General features: G+C 42.3%; 1 protein-coding gene across 1 annotated transcript in view; it reads left to right on the forward strand.

Annotated features, from left to right (window-relative positions):
* Nucleotides 1–21,177: 21,177 nt before the first annotated feature.
* LOC106604912 (ras-GEF domain-containing family member 1C) overlaps nt 21,178–23,994 on the forward strand; it is a 56,765-nt gene continuing 53,948 nt past the window's right edge. The window contains exon 1 of the mRNA XM_014200037.3: nt 21,178–21,809. The gene's annotated coding sequence lies outside the window, so the exon portion shown is untranslated. The remainder of the gene's footprint in view (nt 21,810–23,994) is intronic.

A 23,994-nucleotide genomic window follows, 5' to 3' on the forward strand; every position in this document is an offset into this window, starting at 1 on the left:
ATTTTTATTTTATTGTGTTACTTTTATAGTTTTTTTTTATTTAGCTTATTAAGTAAATATTTTCTTAACTCTATTTATTGAACTACATTGTTAAGGGCTTGTAAGTAAGCATTTCAAAGTAAGGTCTACACCTGTTGTATTCGGTGCATGTGACAAATAACATTTTATTCAATATCATACTAATTTGATTGTCTCTGATTTTAGTTCACTATGTTACATCTAGTCTATGAGACCAGGCTGCAACCTCTCACTTGCCAGTGATCTCAGCATGAAGGAGAATGATATATACTGTACTACTGTGTGTGTGCGCGTGCGTGTGTGAGTTTGTGTGTGTGTGCTGCAACAAGCTCAGTCTCAGTTAGACGTTTGTCCACGTTTCTCCGAATGTCAAATTTTGAAGTTGCTCTAAACATCAAATTTCAACATGTTTGTTGACACCGCACTGCCTATCACTAGAATTGAACACGCGACCCTCCATGCACCCTCACCGCCAGACCCAAACCTGACTACAGACACTTGCTAGAAGACTACAGCGCTCTGTGGGTTACTCTAAATTAACCTAGCTGTGTGTGTGTGTGTGTGTGTGTGTGTGTGTGTGTGTGTGTGTGTGTGTGTGTGTGTGTGTGTGTGTGTGTGTGTGGTGTGTGTGTGTGTGTGTGTGTGTGTGTGTGTGTGTGTGTGTGTGTGTGTGTGTGTGTGTGTGTGTGTGTGTATTTTCCTACTAGCACTGACTTTGCTGATAACTGAGGGAAAATGTACTTGCTAAGATTGTGATATGTTGTTGTCTCACCCAACTATCTTTAGATGAATGCACTAATTGTAAGTCACTCTGGTTAAGAGCATCTGCTAAAGTACTGAAATGTATAAAAAAAATGTGTGCATGTTTGCTCGCGAGTGTGTGTGCGTATGAAACGTGTTCGGGTTTGAGTCATTCTCTACACACCTGGTTCTGAGTACATGTGTTAGATATGTACAGATGTGTAAGGACAATAAAGATTGCTATACTTACTCTTACGGACTCAGACATGATGTAATTGAATCTATTCCAATGATGTCAATGATGTCATCGTTTCAGTGCCTCTGACTTCAGTGCCTCTGACTCAGTGCCAATGACTCAAAGCTGATGTCATTGATGCACAGCATATTATGTCATCAACTGGAAGCTTAGAATGTAATTTTATCAATGCTGGGGATATCATAGCGTGTCTATGGTTATCATCCTGATTGAAGGGCCATCGACCATGTATGATGTCATCTCCTGTGATGTCATGTCATTGGGAGCTAATGAGCCTAATGTTTCATAAGTAATGCGTGTCTGAGTGATAAGTTTTGCTAATAGCATCACACTAAATGTGATGAGTGAGAGAAAGAGGAGAGGGGGAGTAGAGAGAGGGAAGGAAAGAATGGCAAAGAAAAAGACAGAGAAGAGACACAGACAATTGTTGTTGTTTTTTTTTACACCCATGACCTCATTCCCAGAACCATCTTTTGGCCCTTGAAGCACATGGCCCTTGGCCATTGTGCCTAATTATCCCCCACTTCCACTCCACTCCTTCTCTGCTACTTAGTAGAAGAAAGATCTGGGCACAGACGTCAGTTCAACGTCTAGTTTTGATTTACATTTGAGTTGTCAACTGATGTGAATTTGGATTTAGGTAAAAAGTTGGATGGAAAAAAATACGAAATGCACTCATGTTGATGACTTTTTGCAAGATCCAATCAGTTTTCCACATTGATTCAACATCACCACATAGATTTTGGGGGGTTGTAATGACGTGGAAATAACATTGATTCAACCAGTTTTTCCCCAGTGGGATGGGTCTCTTTTGATACAGTCGCTATAGTTCTGATATAGTTCTATGAAAGCTTCCTGGATGTTACTAGAGGTAGGTGTCTCCAGTCTCCGGTCTAAACATTGTCAGAGGAGGTGGTAGTGGAGGTGGATGTTTGTGTGTCAGTGACGAGTCCTTACAGGCCCTAACCTGGCGTACAATACATTCACTGCACAGGCTCATATAGAATATGGAGCCTAAGGTGCATGATTTGAAGAACAGATTGTGCGGCATATTTAGCCTCTCTTTCTCTCTCGCTCTTTCTCTCTCTCTCTCTATTGCTTTCTCTCTCTCTCTGCCACTGAGAGGTGACGGAGATGGAGACTGAATATTTCAGCAGAGAGAACCCATCCGTCACCCTGGCAACCGGTAGGTGGGGGGACCATATCCAGCAAGAACAGAGAACAGGACTGTCACTCAAACTCTCTCTCCTGGAGTCTCTCATGGAGAGGTGAGAGAATGAGGTGAGAGGATCAATGTTGGAGAGGGAGAGAGAGTGAGAGAGAGAGCGAGAGTACACACAGGGCAGAGAGAACAGAGAGGACAGAGGACAGAGAGGACAGCGGAAGAGAGGATGTAGCTGGGGGGGATGGAGAACCGAGAGATTGAGGTGGGAGGAATCAATGGAGGAGAGGCAAAGGAGCCAGAAAGAGAGGAGAGAGAAAGAGAGGAAAGATGGAGAAAATAGAGATTGAGGTGAGAGGATTAATAAAGAGGCGAAGTATGGAAATTAGAGAGACAGAGGACTGAGAGGAGAGGTAAAGAGAGGAAACGAAGAGGGTAGAGAGAGACAGAGGAGAGATACAGTATGGATAAACAAATAGAGAAGAGGGATAGAGAGGAGAGAATGAGCAAAGGAGTCGCCGTCCAGTCCAATGACTGGAAGAGCTAGAAGAAAACGCCATCACGCAGTATGATAGAAGAGGAGGATGGAGAAAACTAGATATATGGAGGGATGATGAAGAGCAGGAGTGAACGAGTGAGACAGATTGATGGAGCATGGCATGAAGGAGTGAATAATGAATAACACCCCTACTGAGAGGCAGACATTAAATGAGAGACTTGATAGCTTTTAGATCAACACTAGTCTCTCACATTAAATAAGCAACTCTCTTTCTGAAGACCTCTTCCTCTGACAGCCTATAGAGACAGCACTTAGCCTGGGTAGACCTCTCTGGATCATACAAATAAAAAACGAACAAAAGATAACTACGCTGTCTCTCAAATTAGACCCTATTCCCTATAGAATGGCTTTTGACCTGAGCCCCTAGGGCCCAGGGCAATACTTGACCAGAGCCCATACCCTGGCCTATGGTCTAGTGCACTTTTTTTTACTAGAGCCCATACCCTGGCCTATAGTCTAGTGTACTTCTTTTGACCAGAGACCATTCCCTGGCCTACGGTCTAGTGCACTACTTTTGACCAGAGATCATACCCTTGGCCTATGGTCTAGTGCACTTCTTTTGACCAGAGCCCCATGTGGATTGACAGGGGATCGGCATTGAAAAAAACAAAGTTGTCAATGCTTATTGTTGTTGTCACAGAAACCGTGCATGAACCTGCCATCACGTAGCCCATCTCTACTTATCAGTGTCATGACTGAAGACATGACATTGACAGATGTCATGAGATGTCAAACCCAACAATGTCATCTGATGATCATGGAATTCTGCTCTCTCTCTCACTCTCTCTCATTGTTTCCATCTCTGTCCAATGTAATATATTTATGTTGTTGGATTACAAATCAGACATGATAAATATTACGAATATGCATATTTGCATGCCTGAGTGTGTGCATGCTTGCACATATGTGTGCACTCTGAGACACAGAGATGTAGCACATGTAGACATTAACTGAGGCCATATCTTATGGGACAGGGATACTGTCTGCAGAGGAGTCCATCTGAGATTCCAATCTGCATTCCAATCTATTGGCCATTTAATTTCCTAATTCTATAATTCCATAATTCCGGCCCTCTCCAAGCCTCTTCGAAGGCCTTGGGAACAAATCCTAAAACCAAATCCCGACTGCGTCCTTGAGTGGGGAGCACAGCAACAGTCTGTGTGCCTGTGTAATCCCCTATCCTGCTGTGTGGAGCTCAACAGGGGGAGCAGCGGAGGCCTGTTGCCCAGCAGAAGAGCCTAATCCTGGGCAGACTAATCGCAGACAGACCCTACCTCCCTGGGTGTCCCAAGAAGAGGGTGGAGCCAGTGGGAAGAGTGGGAATTCTATCAGGCTTCTGATCTTGGTGTAAAATCCAAATTGATATGAGAAAAGAGAGAAAGAGGCAGGGTATTGTACATAACAGTGATTAAAGATGCCAACTTCAGGAACAGTAGGCTCATTTTTACGTGTGACAAGATTGAATCTGGTGGGCATGATTAGGACTGTGGCAGTCATGAAATTTAGTCAGTCGGTGATTGTCAAGCAAATAACTGTCAGTCTCACAGTAACTGACCGCAAATTAGCATAAACTCATTAAGCATCTCCTGGCTTCCACACATACATCCACTAAAGCAGAACTTTGGAACATCTACATTTTAAAAAGTCTAATAAATCCATGTAATATAGCCTAAAATACAAAGCATGATGTATTTTAGACAGGTCTAAAGAAGCAGGATATGAAGAAAATGTAGTCTATTTCAGAAGAACAGAATAGCATACTCTGAGTTGTCCTGATGTTAGGTCCTGATCTGGCTATGCCAAATGGCTGTGGGCTACACTAGTTCATTTAGCAGACAAGATTTGCTTAGCATTCCGTGGCATTATTTTATAGTATGAAGAATACAATTGAACAAAGCTGAATAAAATAGAAAGGAAATTTCCTCCAAACAATTTGAGGGAGTGCGCACATACGGCTATTCTGTGTTGAGCGGTTAACAAAGAAATAGGTATTCCTATAAGCTTCCTATAATTTAGAGTTATTAATGTAACTTTAGTTGTTCTACAAATGTTGGGCTATATGTTTTGATTTTTAATACATTGTAAGGCTGCATGATGCAACTCTAATGATGATTCGAAAAAAGTCGCTGGAAAGGCATGAGCTCGGCTTTGTTTTTTTGCGCAGGCTGTACACACTACATCAGTCACTCATTCACAATTTGACAAGCACTTGATAATGTCTACAATTTCACGTCGGCATTCCCTTTGTGTGGCCGTAATGCACCCAAAAAAAATCCATGCCTTTTGCGGCCAGTGGCCGTTGAGTGCTCCAAATCACCTCTCACTCACATGGCTCTCCATCACGTGATCAGGTCTTTCTCACAGGCTACAAGTGAAGACATATCGGAGATGCAACTGCTCGCGTCCTTATCCAAAAGCCGAAGATCACCATCCCAAACGTGAAGCACGGGGGTGGCAGCATCATGTTGTGGGGGTGCTTTGCAGCAGGAGGGACTGGTGCACTTCACAAAATAGATGGCATCATGAGGAAGGAAAATTATGTGGATATATTGAAGTCACATCTCAAGACATTAGTCAGGAAGTTAAAGCTTGGTCGCAAATGGACAATGACCCCATGCATACTTCCAAAGTTGTGGCAAAATGGCTTAAAGACAACAAAGTCAAGGTATTAGAGTGGCCATCACAAAGCCCTGACCTCAATCCTATAGAAACATTGGGGGCAGAACTGAAAAAGTGTTTGCGAGCAAGGAGGCCTACAAACCTGACTCAGTTACACGAGCTCTGTCAGGAGAAATGGGCCAAAATTCACCCAGGTTATTGTGGGAAGCTTGTGGAAGTCTACCTGAAACGCTTGACCCAAGTTAAACAATTTAAAGGCAATGCTACCAAATACTAATTGAGTGTATGTAAACTTCTGATCCACTGGAAATGTGATGAAAGAAATAAAATCTGAAATAAATCATTCTCTCTACCATTATTCTGACATTTCACATTCTTAAAATAAAGTGGTGATCCTAACTGACCTAAGACAGGGAATTTTTACTAGGATTAAATGTCAGGAATTGTGAAAAACTGAGTTTAAATGTATTTGGCTAAGGTGTATGTCAACTTCCGACTTCAGCTGTATATATTAGAGGTCGACCGATTAATTCAACTGTACATAGCGCATTGATATGAAACACGCTGCTGCTCTCTCATTTAGATAGTTGCGCCTTACGGATTGTGGTTGTTGTGGATGGCTGTTCAGAAATGTAAATGTGTATTTAAACCCAATAATGGTTGAATTCAAGAAGTTTAAGCTGCCTATCAATAATTGTTTTTGAAACCAGTGGACAGCCAGTTAAAAATGCGCTCTTGCAACAGCTGCGTAGTGCGGATCCAAGCCTAGTGGAATAAAAGTGGGGCATTAATTGCTCAATCTAATTCACGCTGATAAAAAAAATTCATAGGTCTAATGGACACATGCTCAAACTTGCATAGGCCAGCATCCCAGTCGCCTCTTCACTGTTGACATTGAGACTGGTGTTTTGCGGGTACTATATAATGAAGCTGCCAGTTGAAGACTTACTTGTGAGGCGTCTGTTTCTCAAACTAGACACTCTAATGTACTTGTTCTCTTGCTCAGTTGTGCACCGGGGCCTCCCACTCCTCTTTTTATTCTGGTTAGAGCCAGTTTGCTTTGTTCTATGAAGGGAGTAGTACACGGTGTTGTACTAGAGCTTCAGCTTCTTGGCAATATCTTGCATGGAAGAGCCTTCATTTCTCAGAACAAGAATAGACTAATGAGTTTCAGAAGAAATATCTTTGTTTCCCACAAATGCTGATGCTCCAGATACTCAACTAGTCTAAAAAAGGACAGTTTTATTGCTTCTTTAATCAGAACAACAGTTTTCAGCTGTGCTAACATAATTGCAAAAGGGTTTGCGAATGATCAATTAGCCTTTTAAAATGATAAACTTGGATTAGCTAACACAACGTGCCATTGGAACACAGGTGTGATGGTTGCTGATAATGGGCCTCTGTACGCCTATGTAGATAATCCATAAAAAAATATGCCGTTTCCAGCTACAATAGTCATTTACAACATCCAAAATGGCGTAGCAGTCAGACGTCTTTGTCTTGGTCCTGTCGTGTCCCTTGTATCTCTTTTTACATCTTTTTCTTCGCATATCTTTTAAAAATATTTTCCTAAACCTCAACTTCTAAATACTCTCCTGAAGCTAGCCAGCTAACTACATACCAGCTATCAGTCAGCAAACCATTGCTAGCGGTCATCAGCGGTCATCAGCTAACCTTTAGCTCGGAAAGCTCTCGCCAGTTCGAACAACGTGACTCAAACCAGAGCATAGCGGACCTATTATAATTTTGTAATTTTTTCCCCCATATCCCCGGATTCCTACCGCAAACTCTGAACATTTTCATCTGGATGTTCACTAGCTAACCGCAATCCCGGGTGACTACTCCTGGCTAGCGTTTCCATCCAGGAGCAAGCACCAATTAGCCTGAAGCTAGCCCGGCCAGGGCTCCTGTGCTACCACCGAAGCCCACTCCTGGGCTACAATATCCGGACCCCTTCTACTGCCGGTACGGGGCACGGAACCCCGCCGATCCTCTACGACTGGAATACCGACATAATCTGCCCGAGGATTCCAACAGGCCCCTCAGGCGCGACGTCCGCTGAAGGCCCATTCTGCTAACCGCGGCCTACTAGCTACCTAGAGCTACTTGGAACCCTACTAATTCCACGACTGGTCTATCGACGTCACCGCACGAAGAGGCAAAAACAGACTTACCCCCATCACAACGTCCTCCAAAGGCTAACTTGCTAGCCCCGGTCTGTTAACTGCTAGCTTGCTTTCCCCGGTCTGCTAACTGCTAGCTTGCCTGCCCCGGTCTGCTAACTGCTAGCTTGCCAGCCCTGGTCTGCTAACTGCTAGCTTGGTTAGCCCCGGCATACTAACTGTTAGCTTGTTAGCATCAGCCTGCTAACTGTCTGAATTGCCGTGTCCCCAGTCAGCTCAACCACTCACTGACCCATATGTTCACTTGGCTACGCATGCCTCTCTAATATCAATATGCCTCATCCATTACTGTCCTGGTTAGTGATTACTGTCTTATTTCACTGTAGAGCCTCTAGCCCTGCTCAATATGCCTTAACCAACCATGTTGTTCAGATTTGAGGTGAATAATACTTTTTTTTAAACAATTGGTGAGGCGGGTTGCAGGAGTGTTTTGAAGTTGAGTTTTTAGAAAAAAATATATAAAAAGATATGCGAAGAAAAGATGTAAATATATATACACGGGACACGACAAGACGAAGACAAAGGACGTCTGACTGCTATGCCATCTTGGATTCAATTCATTCAGATGAGCTTCAATGCCATACAACTCTCCTTCCGTGGCCTCCAACTGCTCTTAAACGCAAGTAAAACTAAATGCATGCTATTCAATCGATCACTGCCCGCACCTGCTCGCCCGTCCAGCATCACTACTCTGGATGGCTCTGACTTAGAATACGTGGACAACTACAAATACCTGGGTGTCTGGTTAGACTGTAAACTCTCCTTCCAGACTCACATTAAGCATCTCCAATCCAAAATTTCGCAACAAAGCATCCTTCACTCATGCTGCCAAACACACCCTCGTAAAACTGACCATCCTACCGATCCTCGACTTCGGTGATGTCATCTATAAAATAGCCTCCAACACTCTACTCAACCAACTGGATGCAGTCTATCACAGTGCCATCCGTTTTGTCACCAAGCCCCATACACTACCCACCATTGCAACCTGTACGCTCTCGTTGGTTGGCCCTTGCTTCATACTCGTTGCCAAACCCACTGGCTACAGGTTATCTACAAGTCTCTGCTAGGTAAAGCCCCGCCTTATCTCAGCTCACTGGTCACCATAGCAGCAGCCACTCGTAGCATGCGCTCCAGCAGGTATATCTCACTGGTCACCCCCAAAGCCAATTCCTCCTTTGGTCGTCTTTCCTTCCAGTTCTCTGCTGCCAATGACTGGAACGAACTGCAAAAATCTCTGAAGCTGGAGACTCATATCTCCCTCACTAGCTTTAAGCATCAGCTGTCAGAGCAGCTCACAGATCACTGCACCTGTACATAGCCCATCTGTAAACAGCCCATCTACCTACCTCATCCCCATACTGTATTTATTTATTTATCTTGCTCCTTTGCACCCCAGTATCTCTACTTGCACATTCATCTTCTGCACATCTACCATTCCAGTGTTTAATTGCTATATTGTAATTACTTTGCCACCATGGCCTATTTATTGCCTTAACTTACCTCATTGTATATACTCACTCACTGTTTATAGACTTTTTGTTTTCTTTTGTTTTACTGTATTATTGGCTATGTTTTGTTTATTCCATGTGTAACTGTGTTGTTGTATGTGTCGAATTGCTATGCTTTATCTTGGCCAGGTCGCAGTTGCAAATGAGAACTTGTTCTCAACTAGCCTACCTGGTTAAATAAAGGTGAAATAAATAAATAAATAAAAAATTAACAATGCCTACACTGTGTTTCTGATCAATTTGATGTTATTTTAATAGACAAGAAATTTGCTTTTCTTTCAAAAACAAGAACATTTCTAAGTGACCCCAAACTTTTGAACGGTAGTGCGTGTGTGTGTGTGCACGTGTTTAATATTTATGCAGGTGCAACCCAACAGGCAGAAAACATACTTGGCAGCAACTGAAGATGAAATATAAAAATATACTTCAAACAGGTAAGGTATAATTTCATTACAAGCAATTGTGATGTTGTTTATCCTACACTACCTAATTAAACAGCATTCTGTGGTTACATTCAACATGTGATATATTTAAGTAGTAATTTAAATCTTTTAAGCAAAAAAAGGTCCACCACCACTCACAGAGGCTGAAGAGAGGACCCTCAGTCAAAACAGTGGGTGACCTATTGCTGAAGGCATCTCTGGAGGAAGCTCATCTGACCCAACCACACCCCAGGACACAAGGGCCGCAATAAGAGGTTAGTTATTCAAATTAATGATATATGTACATTCATCCTTTTGCCAGTGTTACCTCAGTGACGCCCACCCATCCATCTTAGACACAACTTGGCACACTGATTTTTCTTGTAGAGGTACAATTCTTTGTAATTGACTGGTGTTACTTTTTCAGATTCTTAGTTGTCCTTCAGACATCATCATCTATTTTAAGGTGACTCAAGAGTTATGTATAAATTTGAAACATTTTATGTGGCCTGCACACTGTTGTAAAAACAAAATTAAAATTAGGTGGGGCACTTTTCTGGGTAAAGGTATAATTTAACTGTCTAATCTTCTTCATCTTCTATCAGTTACTGATGGTGTAATCTGTCTGGTGGAGCCTTCTGCCATAACAGACCTCCATACAGGTGTAAGTACTCTTAATACTCCACAGATATTTCATAATGGGTTAGAGTAGAACACCAAAAGTGTACATTTTCATTACAGAAGAATGATGAAGACACCTTGTCAGCTGCTACAGAGAGGGAAGTTACAGAGAGGCCTATTGAGGTTCACACCTTAAAAATAACATCTAACAGTTGATGATAGCGTTGTACCATAATAAAACTTGCACCTTATTTTTCTTCAACAGAGCAATGCTAGAAATTACAATGAGGAAGAGGGTCCATCCACCTCCACAGCACAACTTACCTCAGTAAGATGTTGTTCAGCGTTGGCCTATGACTTACAATGAAACTAAGTAGAACTGCACTATGAAATTAAATGTCATTTTTTTGTGTTCCTATAGCTCCCTGTGAAACAGCTGTACAAGGTGTACTTAGAGAAACAAATTGAAAAATGTAATTTAGACATTGACCACATAAGGCTGCAGATGCAAAAGATAAAAATAGAAATACAACTGCTGGAATATCAGTTAAAGGTGGGTGAGGTACCCACAGGTGGATGATTTTACTTGTTTGAACAACATAAAAAATATGAACTACTGTACTGCATTTGTACTTGCAGGAAACAAAGAAGACTTCATAAAAAGAAAGGCATATTGTCTTTATTTGACACTGGGGAGGTCATAGGTCAATCAGAAATGATGGTAGCATATTGTGTCTCTGACTGTTCTTCCATCTCGTGCGTCATCGGGGTGGTCAGGATCGTTATCAGGGTTGTTCACTGGTTGAGTAGGACATTGTTCTCCTCTAATTTTTGCAATGTTGTAGAGAATCACACATGCCACAATAATGTCACATGCCCTTTCTGGGGTGACCATGAGCCTTCGAAGGCACTGGAACCGGGCCTTGAGCATCCCAATGGTCATCTCTACCCTGGCTCGTGTCCTGCAGTGAGCCAAGTTATAACGTTGCTGCGGGCCGGGCTCATGATCAGGGTAAGGGGTCAGAAAATAGGGCTGGCAGCTCTGTCACCGAGCAGGTAACCATTGAACTTTCCTATGATAGTGCGAGGATACAGTTTAAATTTTCAGTTGCAATAGGAGGAAACAAAATATCGATTATAATAGGATATAGCTTTATATATAAACTCACAACGGGCAAATCTAGCGCTCAGTGTACACTCACGAAAAATGCGCGAGTCATGCACAGACCCACGCCACTTTGCTTCCACGTTGCTGATGATGTGGGCTGCATCACATATGATCTTCACAGTGCAGAACAGTAATTAGCTGGAGTAGATGTATTGTGAAGTATTTTCATTTGGAATGATAAAGGCTACTATTTAGGCCTACCTGCACATTAATGCTGTGGAAAGACTTCCTATTCACATAAACTCCTTCATTTACTGAAGGAGCTATGATAGATGGCACTCATATTCCTATGCAGTCAATCACATCTGGAAACCCTAAAATGTATCAAATTAACTGATTAGTGCTTCAAGTCTCCAAATAAATAAATTATTGCTTAGACTGATACCTGCAATTCTGTGGAATTCTTCTTTGATGAGTCTTGTGGGTCTGTGACTTGGGAACACCACAAAAGTGTACAGTAAACGTTTCAGTGCAAGTCACATTTCTGACAGCCTGACAGACGGTTGCCTTGGAAATATGCTCAGCGTCACCGATGTTATATAGAAAACTCCCCTTGGCAAAAAACAGTGCAACACAAAGAATTTGTTTTCCGAACTGAGAGCATGTCCACAATGAGCCATATGAACGATATGAGGGCTGAGAATATTGTTCAGATGAATGATCGATTGTGCAGAAAAACAGAAACGCTCAAACAGATAATCATCAGGGAATGATAAAACATCCAAGCTGGGTCTGATCACCCTCTCCCGACTGAGATTTCTGCGGAGTATTTGTGATTCAATATCAACTGGCTCTTCAAGAAAAGGACCCTCCATGTGTGACACCTCCATCAGTCTGCAGGCTTCAGCTAAAGAGGAGGAGAAAGTTACGTTACTGATTACAATTTTGAACAGGTAGCTAGTAACTGTAACGGATTACATTTAGAAAGTAACCTACCCAACCCATAGTACAAAATTCGACCTATTTTATTCTGTGCGTGTCACGTCCTGACCAGTATAAGGGTTATTTGTTATGGTAGTTTGGTCAGGACGTGGCAGAGGGTATTTTGTTTATGTGGTTCGCGGTGGTGATTTTTGTAGTAGGGTGTTTGATTTATTACTTCCGGGTTTTGGTCTATGTTCTATGTTTTGTATCTCTATGTTCTTTCTGGTTTGTGGTATTTCTATGTGTAGGTTAATGGGGGGTTGGACTCTCAATTGGAGGCAGGTGCTTTCTCGTTGCCTCAGATTGAGAGTCCTATATATGGGTAATTGTTTGGTGTAGTGTTGTGGGAGATTGTTTCTTGTTTTGCCTGTGTGAGCATGAACAAGACTGTTTTGTTGTTCATGAGATCTTTGTTTTTGTTATTTTGGTGTTCTCTTTATTTAAAAATAAATACAAGATGAGCATCCACATTCCTGCTGCGTTTTGGTCCTCTATTCCCGACGACAACCGTTACAGTGCGAGAAATAAATATTCCAAACATAGTCTGGGTCTGTTGTGGGATGCGATACATCCCAAATTAATATAACCACTAGCATCAAAAAAAACTTTTTGACGCAATGTGGCTGATGCAACAGATCAGAACGTTTAGCATAAAATGTTGATAAACTATTAGGCTATTTCTTCACATTATAAGCACAGCAATGCGAACATGGCTATAAGTGTGAATGTTCCATTAGCGGAAAACACCATTATAAAATGTGACTGCAAATGCAATTATGCATGTAATGCTTTTATTATAAAGGTGCATTTTTATGGTAAAAATGATCTTCCCCAAACTTGAAACTCTGTATGCTTTTGTATGTCAGTTAGGCTCTACACCCCATGTAAAGCGGATTAATGTGCTTCATTAAGTTATTTAGCGACTTTAGTTAGTTTAGTTATACAAACCTTATTAAAACATAGGCAGCTCGCGACCTTTCTCAATAGCAAGACTATGCCCACTGAGCCTGTACATAATCAAAGCTTTCCTTCATTTTGGTTCAGTCACAGTGGTCAGGTATTCTGCCACTGTGTACTCGTTGTTTAGGGCCAAATAGCATTCTAGTTTGCTCAGTTTTTTTGTTAATTCTTTCTAATGTATCAAGTAATTATCTTTTTGTTTTCTCATGATTTGGTTGGGTCTAATTGTGTTGCTGTCCTGGAGCTCTGTGGGGTCTGTTGGTGTTTGTGAACAAAGCCCCAGGACCAGCTTGCTTAAGGGACTCTTCTCCAGGTTCATCTCTCTCTCTCATCTTTCCCCAAATCCCAATGCTGAAAACACTACTCTCTGGCAATCCTCAAATCCATCAAGACTTTTGTATCTGTGCTCTGATCAGCTTGGAGTCTCTCCCAGACAAGCCAATACTCTTTAATCTCTGTCCAGTGAACAGAACATTGGTCAAGGCCTGACGCCTACAGTGCTCTGCCAAAGAGGTCTGTCTGTACTGCCTGTACTCTTCAGACACTCTTCTCCACAAAGAGAACTCTTGTTTTCCTCTGCTCTCTCTTGTTTGTTCCCCCTCTATGAGGGCTGAGGGGTGCAGACTCATCGATTCCGCAGAGGGGAGACGACAGAGAGGCGCCTGGGGGAAACATTGGAACACTGGTCGGGCCAGGAGGATGATGAGAGCCTGGCAGGGGCACACACCCCTCATAGCTGAGCCACATGCCTCTTCCCCTGTACCCCTGCCATCACCACCTCCCGGCCATTACGTTGATCAATACGGCGTGACAGCTAGTCCTCACAAACGTGGACCCCCCCAGAATCATGTGTCAAGTAATTATCTTTTTGTTTTCTCATGATTTGGTTGGGTCTAATTGTGTTGCTGTCCTGGAGCTCTGTGGGGTCTGTTGGTGTTTGTGAACAAAGCCCCAGGACCAGCTTGCTTAGGGGACTCTTCTCCAGGTTCACTCTCTCTCTCATCTTCCCCCAAATCCCAGTGCTGAAAACACTACTCTCTGACAATCCTCAAATCCATCAAGACTTTTGTCTCTGTGCTCTGATCAGCTTGGAGTCTCTCCCAGACAAGCCAATACTCTTTAATCTCTGTCCAGTGAACAGAACATTGGTCAAGGCCTGACGCCTACAGCGCTCTGCCAAAGAGGTCTGTCTGTACTGCCTGTACTCTTCAGACACTCTTCTCCACAAAGAGAACTCTTGTTTTCCTCTGCTCTCTCTTGTTTGTTCCCCCTCTATGAGGGCTGAGGGGTGCAGACTCATCGATTCCGCAGATGGGAGACGACAGAGAGGCGCCTGGCGGAAACATTGGAACACTGGTCGGGCCAGGAGGGTGATGAGAGCCTGGCAGGGGCACACACCCCTCATAGCTGAGCCCCATGCCTCTTCCCCTGTACCCCTGCCACCACCTCCTCCCAGCCATTACGTTGACCAATGCTGTGTGACAGCTAGTCTTCACAAATGTGGACCCCCCAGAATCTGTTATCTTAAGCTGTCTTGGACTCTGCCCATTCTCTTGTCTGACAGGGTAAGCATTGTGTGGTGTTGTATAGCTTTCTGTAGTAGTTGCTGTACATCTCACGAGTGGGTGCTACACATTAGTAAAGGATGGAGTAAAATACCTAGAAGTGCTTTGAGACTATAAATTCAACCTGTTATCAACACGCTTAGAATGATGTCATAGACTCAGTCACAGATACACAAAAGGAAGGAGTGAGTCTACAACAGTCAAACCAAGGGCATCAATAAGGAGGAGAAAATGGCTGCTCTTGGAAGAGGGGATTTCACGTGAGAAAGTCAAGGTCCACTTAGAAAGCACTAGGCCGGGAATTGTGCTGCCTGGAGAAGACTCAGTGATGGGGAAAATCTCTCTCTGAGGTCACCTCTAGGACTGTGTCCCAAATGGCACCCTGCATAGGAATCCATGTGTATTTCTATGGTTGTAAAATGGTTGTGCAGTTCTGTCTGTCAGAAAAGCAGTGACATTTGTATGGTCGTAAAATGAAATGATTGTGATGGTGGTTGTGAAAGTAGCACTCATTCTGATTAAATTTGTTACTTCCTATGACAATGTCAAGCTCATTCACAACACAGAGCAATCTGTAAGACTGTACATGGCACAGTATTTACAAGTATAGATTTAGATGAATGTGCTAAATGCCAACGTGACATTGTAGTACAAAATATTGTATGTCAAGCTTGAAACGACTGAAAACGGAAATCTATGAATATGGATCAGATAATGATCATGGCTTACAATATGCGCCACCCAGTTCGATGAATTTTTTTAATGACATTCATATCAACACTGTTTATAAAACCTAGTGACACTGTCAGGTGATGATGCGGCCAAATAGAGCTGTCGGCAGCAATGACACAACAATGAATCTGCCTTCTTCTGCAATTTTCAACACGCTATATGGAAAGAGTGACTAGAGCCCTGTCATGTTGAGATGGGGAGAGTGAGAGAGGAGAGAAAGAAATAAATAAAAAAAGAATGAGAGTGAAAGAGAGAGAGAGCGAGAGAGAAAGTGAAAGAGAGAGAGGGAAGGAGAGAGAGAAAGAAAAAAAGAAAAAAGAATGAACATGAAAGAGAGAGAGAGAGAGAGAGAGAGAGAGAGAGAGAGAAATGTTGTACTTTTAACCATTTGTACATAGTTACAACACGATATATACATAATATGGCATTTGTAATGTCTTTATTACTTTGGAACTTCTGTGAATGTGATGTTTACTGTTCATTTGTATTGTTTATTTCACTTTTGTATATTATCTACTTCACTTGCTTTGGCAATGTTGACATATGTTTCCCATGCCAATAAAACCCCTTCAATTGAATTGAGAGAGCGGGAAGGAGAGAGCGGGAAGGAGAGAGCGGGAAGGAGAGAGAGGGAAGGAGAGAGAGAGAGAGATACTGTGGAGAGAGAGAGATACACAGTCGTGTTGTGAGAGAGAGATACTGTGGAGAGAGAGAGAGAGATATACAGTCGTGTTGTGTAATCAGCATTTTTGCCTCTATTTTTTACAGGGAGACTGACAGACACACACACATGCACATGCAAACACACACACACACACACACACACACACACACACACACACACACACACACACACACACACACACACACACACACACACACACACACACACACACACACACACACACACACACACACACACACACACACACACACACTGAGATAGGGAAGTGGCAGTGAGCTGGGTTCAGAATGCTGATGCAGGGAGGAATAACGAGGTTGTAACTGTGATAGACATGCTAACCATCAAAACAATATATTTCAACAAGCCCCACCAACCATTACTGAAATGCTGACAGAGAGATACATTAGACAGATAGACAGACAGACAGACACATTGCACGAGCACAAGCAATCGAGGGAGTGTAGCTCTGTTTTTGTGCTCAAATGTTTCAATGTCAGACATGCACTCCTCTGGCCCAACCAAGAGCCCCAGAAGTCCAGAGCTTTAAAACTCCTGAGAGACCATCTCAACCCAATGACTGTGTTCTCACCCTGCCTGTGTCCTCTGTTACAACAGCAAGGACCTTTTCATGGATAGCTATTGTTTTAATTACAGTCTCTGTCCTTTTCTTCTCCCCCAAGCCAAAAGACTGCTGAACAGCTAATCAAATGGCTGCCCGGACTATTTGCATTGACCCCCTTTTTTTTTACGCTGTTGCTACTTGCTGTTTATTATCTATTATCTATGCATAGTCACTTTACCCCTACCTACATGTACATATTACCTCAATTACCTTGACTAACCTGTACCCCCGCACATTGACTCGGTACCGGTACCCAAGTATATAGCCTCGTTATTGTTATTTTATTGATGCTCTTTTAGTTTTTACTTTAGTAAATATTTTTCTTAACTTATTTTTCTTAAAATGTAATTATTGGTTAAGGGCTTGTAAGTAAGCATTTCACGATAAGGTCTACACCTGTTGTATTTGGCGCATGTGACAAATCTAATTTGATTTGATTTCTTTATTTTCATCTGTGCCTCCTTCCCTTGTTCTCTTCTTCCCTCTCTCTTTCCATCCTCTCTCTCTCTAGATCTCTCCATGGTTAAATGATAACAATCAGAAGTAAAAGTGCCTCACTCTCTCCCTCTGCTCCTTATTTTCTGGAAACATGCCCCAACTTGTGTCTCAAACCTGCTGAAATCAGTTCCAATGGCATCAATAGACCTCCCCAGCTTGTAGTCCTAAACACCGGAAATGAATTACCTCTGGTTCGTTCAGCCATTTCTATGGGGAGAATTAATGGGAAAAGAATAGGGTTTTGGGAGGAATGCCAAAAATAAAGTCAGAAGAGCCTGTTTACCACAGCCTTATTTTCGGTGTTTATCCAAAAACCCGACAAAGATTCCATTCATTTCCCCATAGGCTTTGTACAACGAACCATGGCGTAGTTACAGTGCATTCAGAAAGTATTCCGACCTCTTCCCTTTTTTCTAATTATTTTACATTACCAACTCGTTCTAAAATGGATTCAATTCAATGTTTTCCTCATCAATCTACTCACAATTCCCCATAATGACAAAGCGAAAACAGAAATACCTTATTTACATAAGTATTCAGACCCTTTGCTATGAGACTTGAAATTGAGCTCAGGTGCATCCTGTTTCCATTGATCATCCTTGAGATGTTTCTACAATTTGATTGGAGTCCACCTGTGGTAAATACAACTGATTGGACATGATTTGGAAAGGCACACACCTGTCTATATAAGGTCCCACAGTTGACAGTGCATGTCAGAGCAAAAACCAAGCCATAAGGTCGAAGGAATTGTGCGTAGAGCTCCACGACAGGATTGTGTCAAGGCACGGATCTGGAGAAGGGTACCAAAACAATGTCTGCAGCATTGAAGGTCTCCAAGAACACAGAATCCCCCATCATTCTTAAATGAAAGAAGTTTGGAACCACCAAACGGAGCAATCGGGGGAGAAGGGCCTTGGTCAGGGAGGTGACCAAGAACCCGATGGTCACTCTGACAGAGCTCCAGAATTCCTCTATGGAGATGGGAAAACCTTCCAGAAGGTCAACCATCTCTGCAGCACTCCACCAATCAGGCCTCTATGGTTGAGTGGCCGGACGGAAGCCATTCCTCAGTAAAAGGCACATGACAGCCCAATTCGAGTTTGCCAAAACGCACCTAAAGGACTCTCCAACCATGAGAAACAAGATTCTCTAGTCTGATGATACCAAGATTGAACTCTTTGGCCTGAATGCCAAGTGTCACATCTGGAGGAAACCTGGCACCATTCCTATGGTTAAGCATGGCGGTGGCAGCATCATGATGACAGGGCTGGTGCAACTGAGTCTGGTTTGTAGGCCTCCTTGCTCGCACATGCTTTTTCAGTTCTGCCCACAAATGTTCTATAGGAATGAGGTCAGGGCTTTGTCATGGCCACTCCAATACCTTGACTTTGTTGTCCTTAAAGCCATTTTGCCACGAACTTTGGAAGTATGCTTGGGGTCATTGTCCATTTGGAAGACCCATTTGCGACCAAGCTTTAACTTCCTGACTGATGTCTTGAGATGTTGCTTCAATACATCCACATAACTTTCCTCCCTCATGATGCCATCTATTTTGTGAAGTGCACCAGTTACTCCTGCAGCAAAGCACCCCCACAACATGATGCTGCCACCCCCGTGCTTCACGGTTGGGATGGTGTTCTTTGGCTTGCAACCCTCCCCCTTTTTCTTCCAAACATAACAATGGTCATTATGGCCAAACAGTTCTATTTTTGTTTCATCAGACCAGAGGACATTTCTCCTTGCTGAGCGGCCTTTCAGGTTATGTCGATATAGGACTCGTTTTACTGTGGATATAGATACTTTTGTACCGGTTTCCTCCAGCATCTTAACAGGGTTATTTGCTGTTGTTCTGGGATTGATTTGCACTTTTCACACCAAAGTACGTTCATTTCTAGGAGACAGAACGCATCTCCTTCCTGAGTGGTATGATGGCTGCGTTGTCCAATGGGGTTTATACTTGCGTACTATTGTTTGTACAGATGAATGTGGGACCTTCAGGCGTTTGGAAATTGCTCCCAAGGATAAATCAGACTTGTGAATATCTGAGGTCTTGACTGATTTATTTTGATTTTCCCATGATGTCAAGCAAAGAGGCACTGAGTTTGAAGGTAGGCCTTGAAATACATCCACAGGTGCGTCTCCAATTGACTCAAATGATGTCAATTAGCCTATCAGAAGCTTCTAAGGGCATGACATCGATTTTCTGGAATTTTCCAAGCTGTTTAAAGGCACAGTCAACTTAGTTTATGTAAACTTCTGACCCACTGGAATTGTGATACAGTGAATTATAACTGAAATAAACTGTCTGCAAACTATTTTTGAAAAAATTACTTGTGTCGTGCACAAAGTAGATGTCCTAACTGACTTGCCAAAACTATAGTTTGTTAACAAGAAGTTTGTGGAGTGGTTGAAAAACTAGTTTTAATTTCTCCAACCTAAGTGTATGTAATCTTCCGACTTCAACTGTAGCTGTGCAGCAACGCTTCCCATCCAACCTGACAGAGCTTGAGAGAATCTGCAGAGAAGAATGGGAGAAACTCCCCAAATACAGGTGTGTCAAGTGTAACCGATGTGAAATGGCTAGTTAGTTAGCGGTGGTGCGCACTAATAGCGTTTCAATTGGTGACGTCACTCGCTCTGCGACGTTAAGTAGTTGTTCCCCTTACCCTGCAAGGGCCGTGGCTTTTGTGGCGCGATGGGTAACGATGCTTCGTGGGTGTCAGTTGTTGATGTGCGCAGAGGGTCCCTGGTTCAAGCCCAGGTTGGGGCGAGGAGAGGGACGGAAGCTATACCGTTACACAAGCAGACTCAATGCTGTAATCACTGCCAAAGGTGCTTCAACGAAGTACTGAGTAAACAGTCTGAACACTCACGTAAATGTGATATTTATGTTTTTTATTTTAATAATTTTGCACAACATTTAGAAAACCTGTTTTTGCTTTGTCATTATGGGGTATTGAGTGTAGATTGATGAGGGAGGATTTAAAAAAAAAATAAAAAATTTAGAATAAGGCTGTAACATAACATGTAGAAATATTCAAGGGGTCTGAACACTTCGAATGCACTGTAGTGCCTACAAAAATACACCATTACTATTGCTCTCTATAACAACATCCAACAATACCATTACAACCAACCCCAAGCCCTGGCACAAGAGAGGGTTTTAACCATCATACCGTTGTCATCCTTAATTGGGTTAATGTTATTAATTAACTTTTCTTTTTCTTTCTCAGCAGCATCTTTAAATGTCAAAGGCATATTAACATATTAAGGAGCTAGCATAGTGGGCTTCTCTGAGGGGTCATGGGTAGAGAGCTATGTATTAATTAATTGCACTGAGCCCTGCTCTGCTCTGCCATTCACATGGGAGTCGATGATGATTAGGAGAGGCCATCTTATTATATATTAGAACATTAGTCTGGGATAACCTTGTTGACTTGTAGTCTGAACTCAAAGATAAGCCTGAAACAGAAGATATTGAAATAGTAGTATTGCTTTTCTCGCACTTGCTCTCTCTCTTCAATAGGCTAGATGTGGAGGCTCATTTTACGTTACTTATTGCAGAGAAACAATGCCCTCTATTGAATCCTTTCCTCTTTATTACTGGGTGGTGTTTTCTACTGACTCAGTGGCAATATCAACACACACATGAACTCAATTTGACAACAGTGAATCATTGTCGAATCTGTAAATAATTCACGTGAAAATGAATTGTCATTAATTTATTAAAATGATTGCTCACAAATACAACGGCAAACTAAAATGAAAGTGAATGTTTTTTTATGAATGTGTTATGATACATTTTAATTAAAAATATATATTGGATTTGACCTATTCAATAGCATAATGCACAATATGAAGAGGATGAAAGAAATAGCTTTAGGCTGCATAGGCTACTGTAAAGAGAGGCGGGGATGAGGACTGGAGCATGTGGGTGTGTGTACTGAAAGAGAAAGACAGAGCGAGAGAGAGAGACTTGCAGGCGACTTGTTTGCTGAGGATATTGGATTTCTCTATTCATCGTCGTTAGTTCTTTCTCCTCTCTTCCAGCGCTCTGAGGACGTCTGATGTGCTGTCAATCCCTGTTGTAGCCTCTCACTCTCGTTTTGTCTGGCCGTGGACACCGACTGGACAGCCGTGATCTGTTCGAAACGTACATTACCACACCTTTATTGTGCGTTGAAGCCATTATCTGAATAGTGAAGGGACTACCCGCGAACCGAATAATTCCTGAATGGTTCAGTTGGACTGTTTTTTTACTAGTATTTTTGTTCGTATTTTTAGGTTCGGCATGTTGCTCCAGAATAAGTGTGTCTTAGAAGACCAAGACAAGTGAATGGCTATACCAATATCAGTGCTACTGTAAACCAAGTCATAGCCCAGAGTAGACCCTAACATCATTCGATTGTGGCTTTCTTGGACCTTACTTTTGTGAGTGGGTTGTGGGATAATATTTTTTTTTTTCTCCCACGGATCTTTGGATTAGCAGAACTGTTGAATTGATATAGGCTAATACACGTAATACCCACCAAGAAGAACGATGGGGAAGAGTGTCTAGTATTGGTAAGTGAAACGAGGTTACAACACCATAAACAGAATAATCGATTGAAATTTCACTCACGCCCACGTGCGTCTGTGCCTCATTGCGCCGCGTGCGTGTGTTTGATAATGACTTCACCTGACAAAAAATAGCTTTTGACATATTTCAATCTTTATGTTTATCCAGTCATCGAATGTGCATAAAAACTTCAACATGCTGTCAGATTGTTTTATTTTATTGACTGAAGCTTAAATCCACTTGTCGTTGTTGGTTGTAGGCTAATCTATATTGTTCATCTCTACACACAAACCTATGGTCATATAATTGTATTTGTAGTATTATGTAAAGTAGTTATTCTATAACCTACAGAACTATATTTTCTGTAGAGTGCTGTAAAAAGTTTACCAAAGGGGATATCATTCCAAACAGCATCCCATTGGAGGTGGGCGACACTGGTCACGTTGCCTCTACTACGATGTGGGCATCAAAAACCCCAGATAGCATGAGTTAGCGGTGTGTTTTAGCCAGAACCAGTAGGACTATAAGGCCAGAACACAGGAAAAACCTTGGTACAGGCTTATATGCTTACAAAACCAGCCTACTAGGGGGATTTTAGGGGCTTTATTGCGCCTAAAATTTAGTCAGCTGTCATATGCTAATCTAACCCAACGCCAACGTGCGCACCATACTAATAGAGAGAGAGAGAGAGAGAGAGAGTTCGGCAGGTGTCACAGGCATGAAAACAACCAAGATTCTGTGTCGCAGTCTGGAATACACAGCTATCCTAAATAATTTAAATTAATTTGTATTTAAATTACATGGCTTGTAGGCTAAATTTACCTTTCTTATCTAGCCTTTGTGTAATCATTAACCCACATGGGGAATGTAAACTCAGAACAGGACTATTTCTCCAAACAGGGTGCTGTTTTTCTCTCCTGTTTCACAGCCTGGATATGCACTAGTAGTAGGCTAAATGCTAAGTGCCAGTTCCTGGACTGACATGATTATTTAGTTAAAAATATAGTCTTTCAGTGTAGTGCAATGGGTTTGAGGTCTGTTCCAGTGATGTGCGGGTTGAGAGTCATGAAATACTGTGTGGATAATATGGCGGGTTGTATAAAAAGAAAACAATGCAGAAAAAATCTATAAATGTATCATTTTTGTACAATTCATATCTATAGGCTACTTTGAGGTTTTTCTTTCATTATTGGCCCCCACAATGAAAATGTGTGTGGGGGGGGGGGGGGCTGTGGATCGGACTCCGTCCGTCTGTTCGTCCGTCCATTAGTTCATACAGTCACGTGATATCTCAGAAAGCACTGGACGATTTTGAGGAAATTTGGGTGAATGATGCGTCTTGCCATAGAGATCCGGCATTTACAAAATTACAGTGATTGGCCCAAGGCAGGAGCTTGAGTAATTAACAAACATTTGTGAGTCACACTAGAGAGGAAAAGGCGAAGCGAGAGGGATCTTCTCCAGCAGGTGCTGTTATTTGTTGTTGTTTTATTTACTCACCAAGCGAGGAGTTTTTGTATGGAGGTCAATGAGAATGTCGAATATGGTTAACAAAAAATGTAATGGCTTATTTTCTATGTGTGGCTTATTTGTTTGAATAGAAGTTTTGTAATACTTAGGTTGTTACAAGTGTACTGATATGTAGGACATGTGACATCCCGGCAACAAAACAAAACAAAAAATGTATATCGGAGTTGGGCCTGTTGTTCACATGCGTATGGTCCCACCTAGAGCTGTTATGGTGACTGTATTACTGCCACACTGGTGGACACGAGTCATGACGGCAGTCAAATTCCACGTGACCATTTAGTCACGGTAACTAGGTTTCTCCAAGCTCTGAGGCCGCTCATGGCCATCAGTAGCCTATCAAACTTGCTAACTGCCTGGTACCCCACCCTATATTGTCCCTCTAATCAAACTGACATCAATGCAAACATAATCGAAAATCTAATCAAACACTTAATGAGAGCCGATGAGCTGATGTTGCGCAACATTTCTATAGGCAATGCAATTGCGTGAGAAAACAGAGTGATGGCTTCTATTAAAAAGAGGAGGATCCCATATAGGGTAGGCCTACTATATTTATTTCTCAACTTTCCTAATATTAAGCACATTGCTTCTCTTTAAAACAGGAGTATAGCCTACCTGGTTGCCATGAAAATGAACCACGGGAAAAGCGTCCTCCATTCG

This window comes from Salmo salar, chromosome 05 (assembly GCF_965601325.2).
Source record: "Salmo salar chromosome 05, fSalSal1, whole genome shotgun sequence".
NCBI classification, from domain to species: domain Eukaryota; kingdom Metazoa; phylum Chordata; class Actinopteri; order Salmoniformes; family Salmonidae; genus Salmo; species Salmo salar.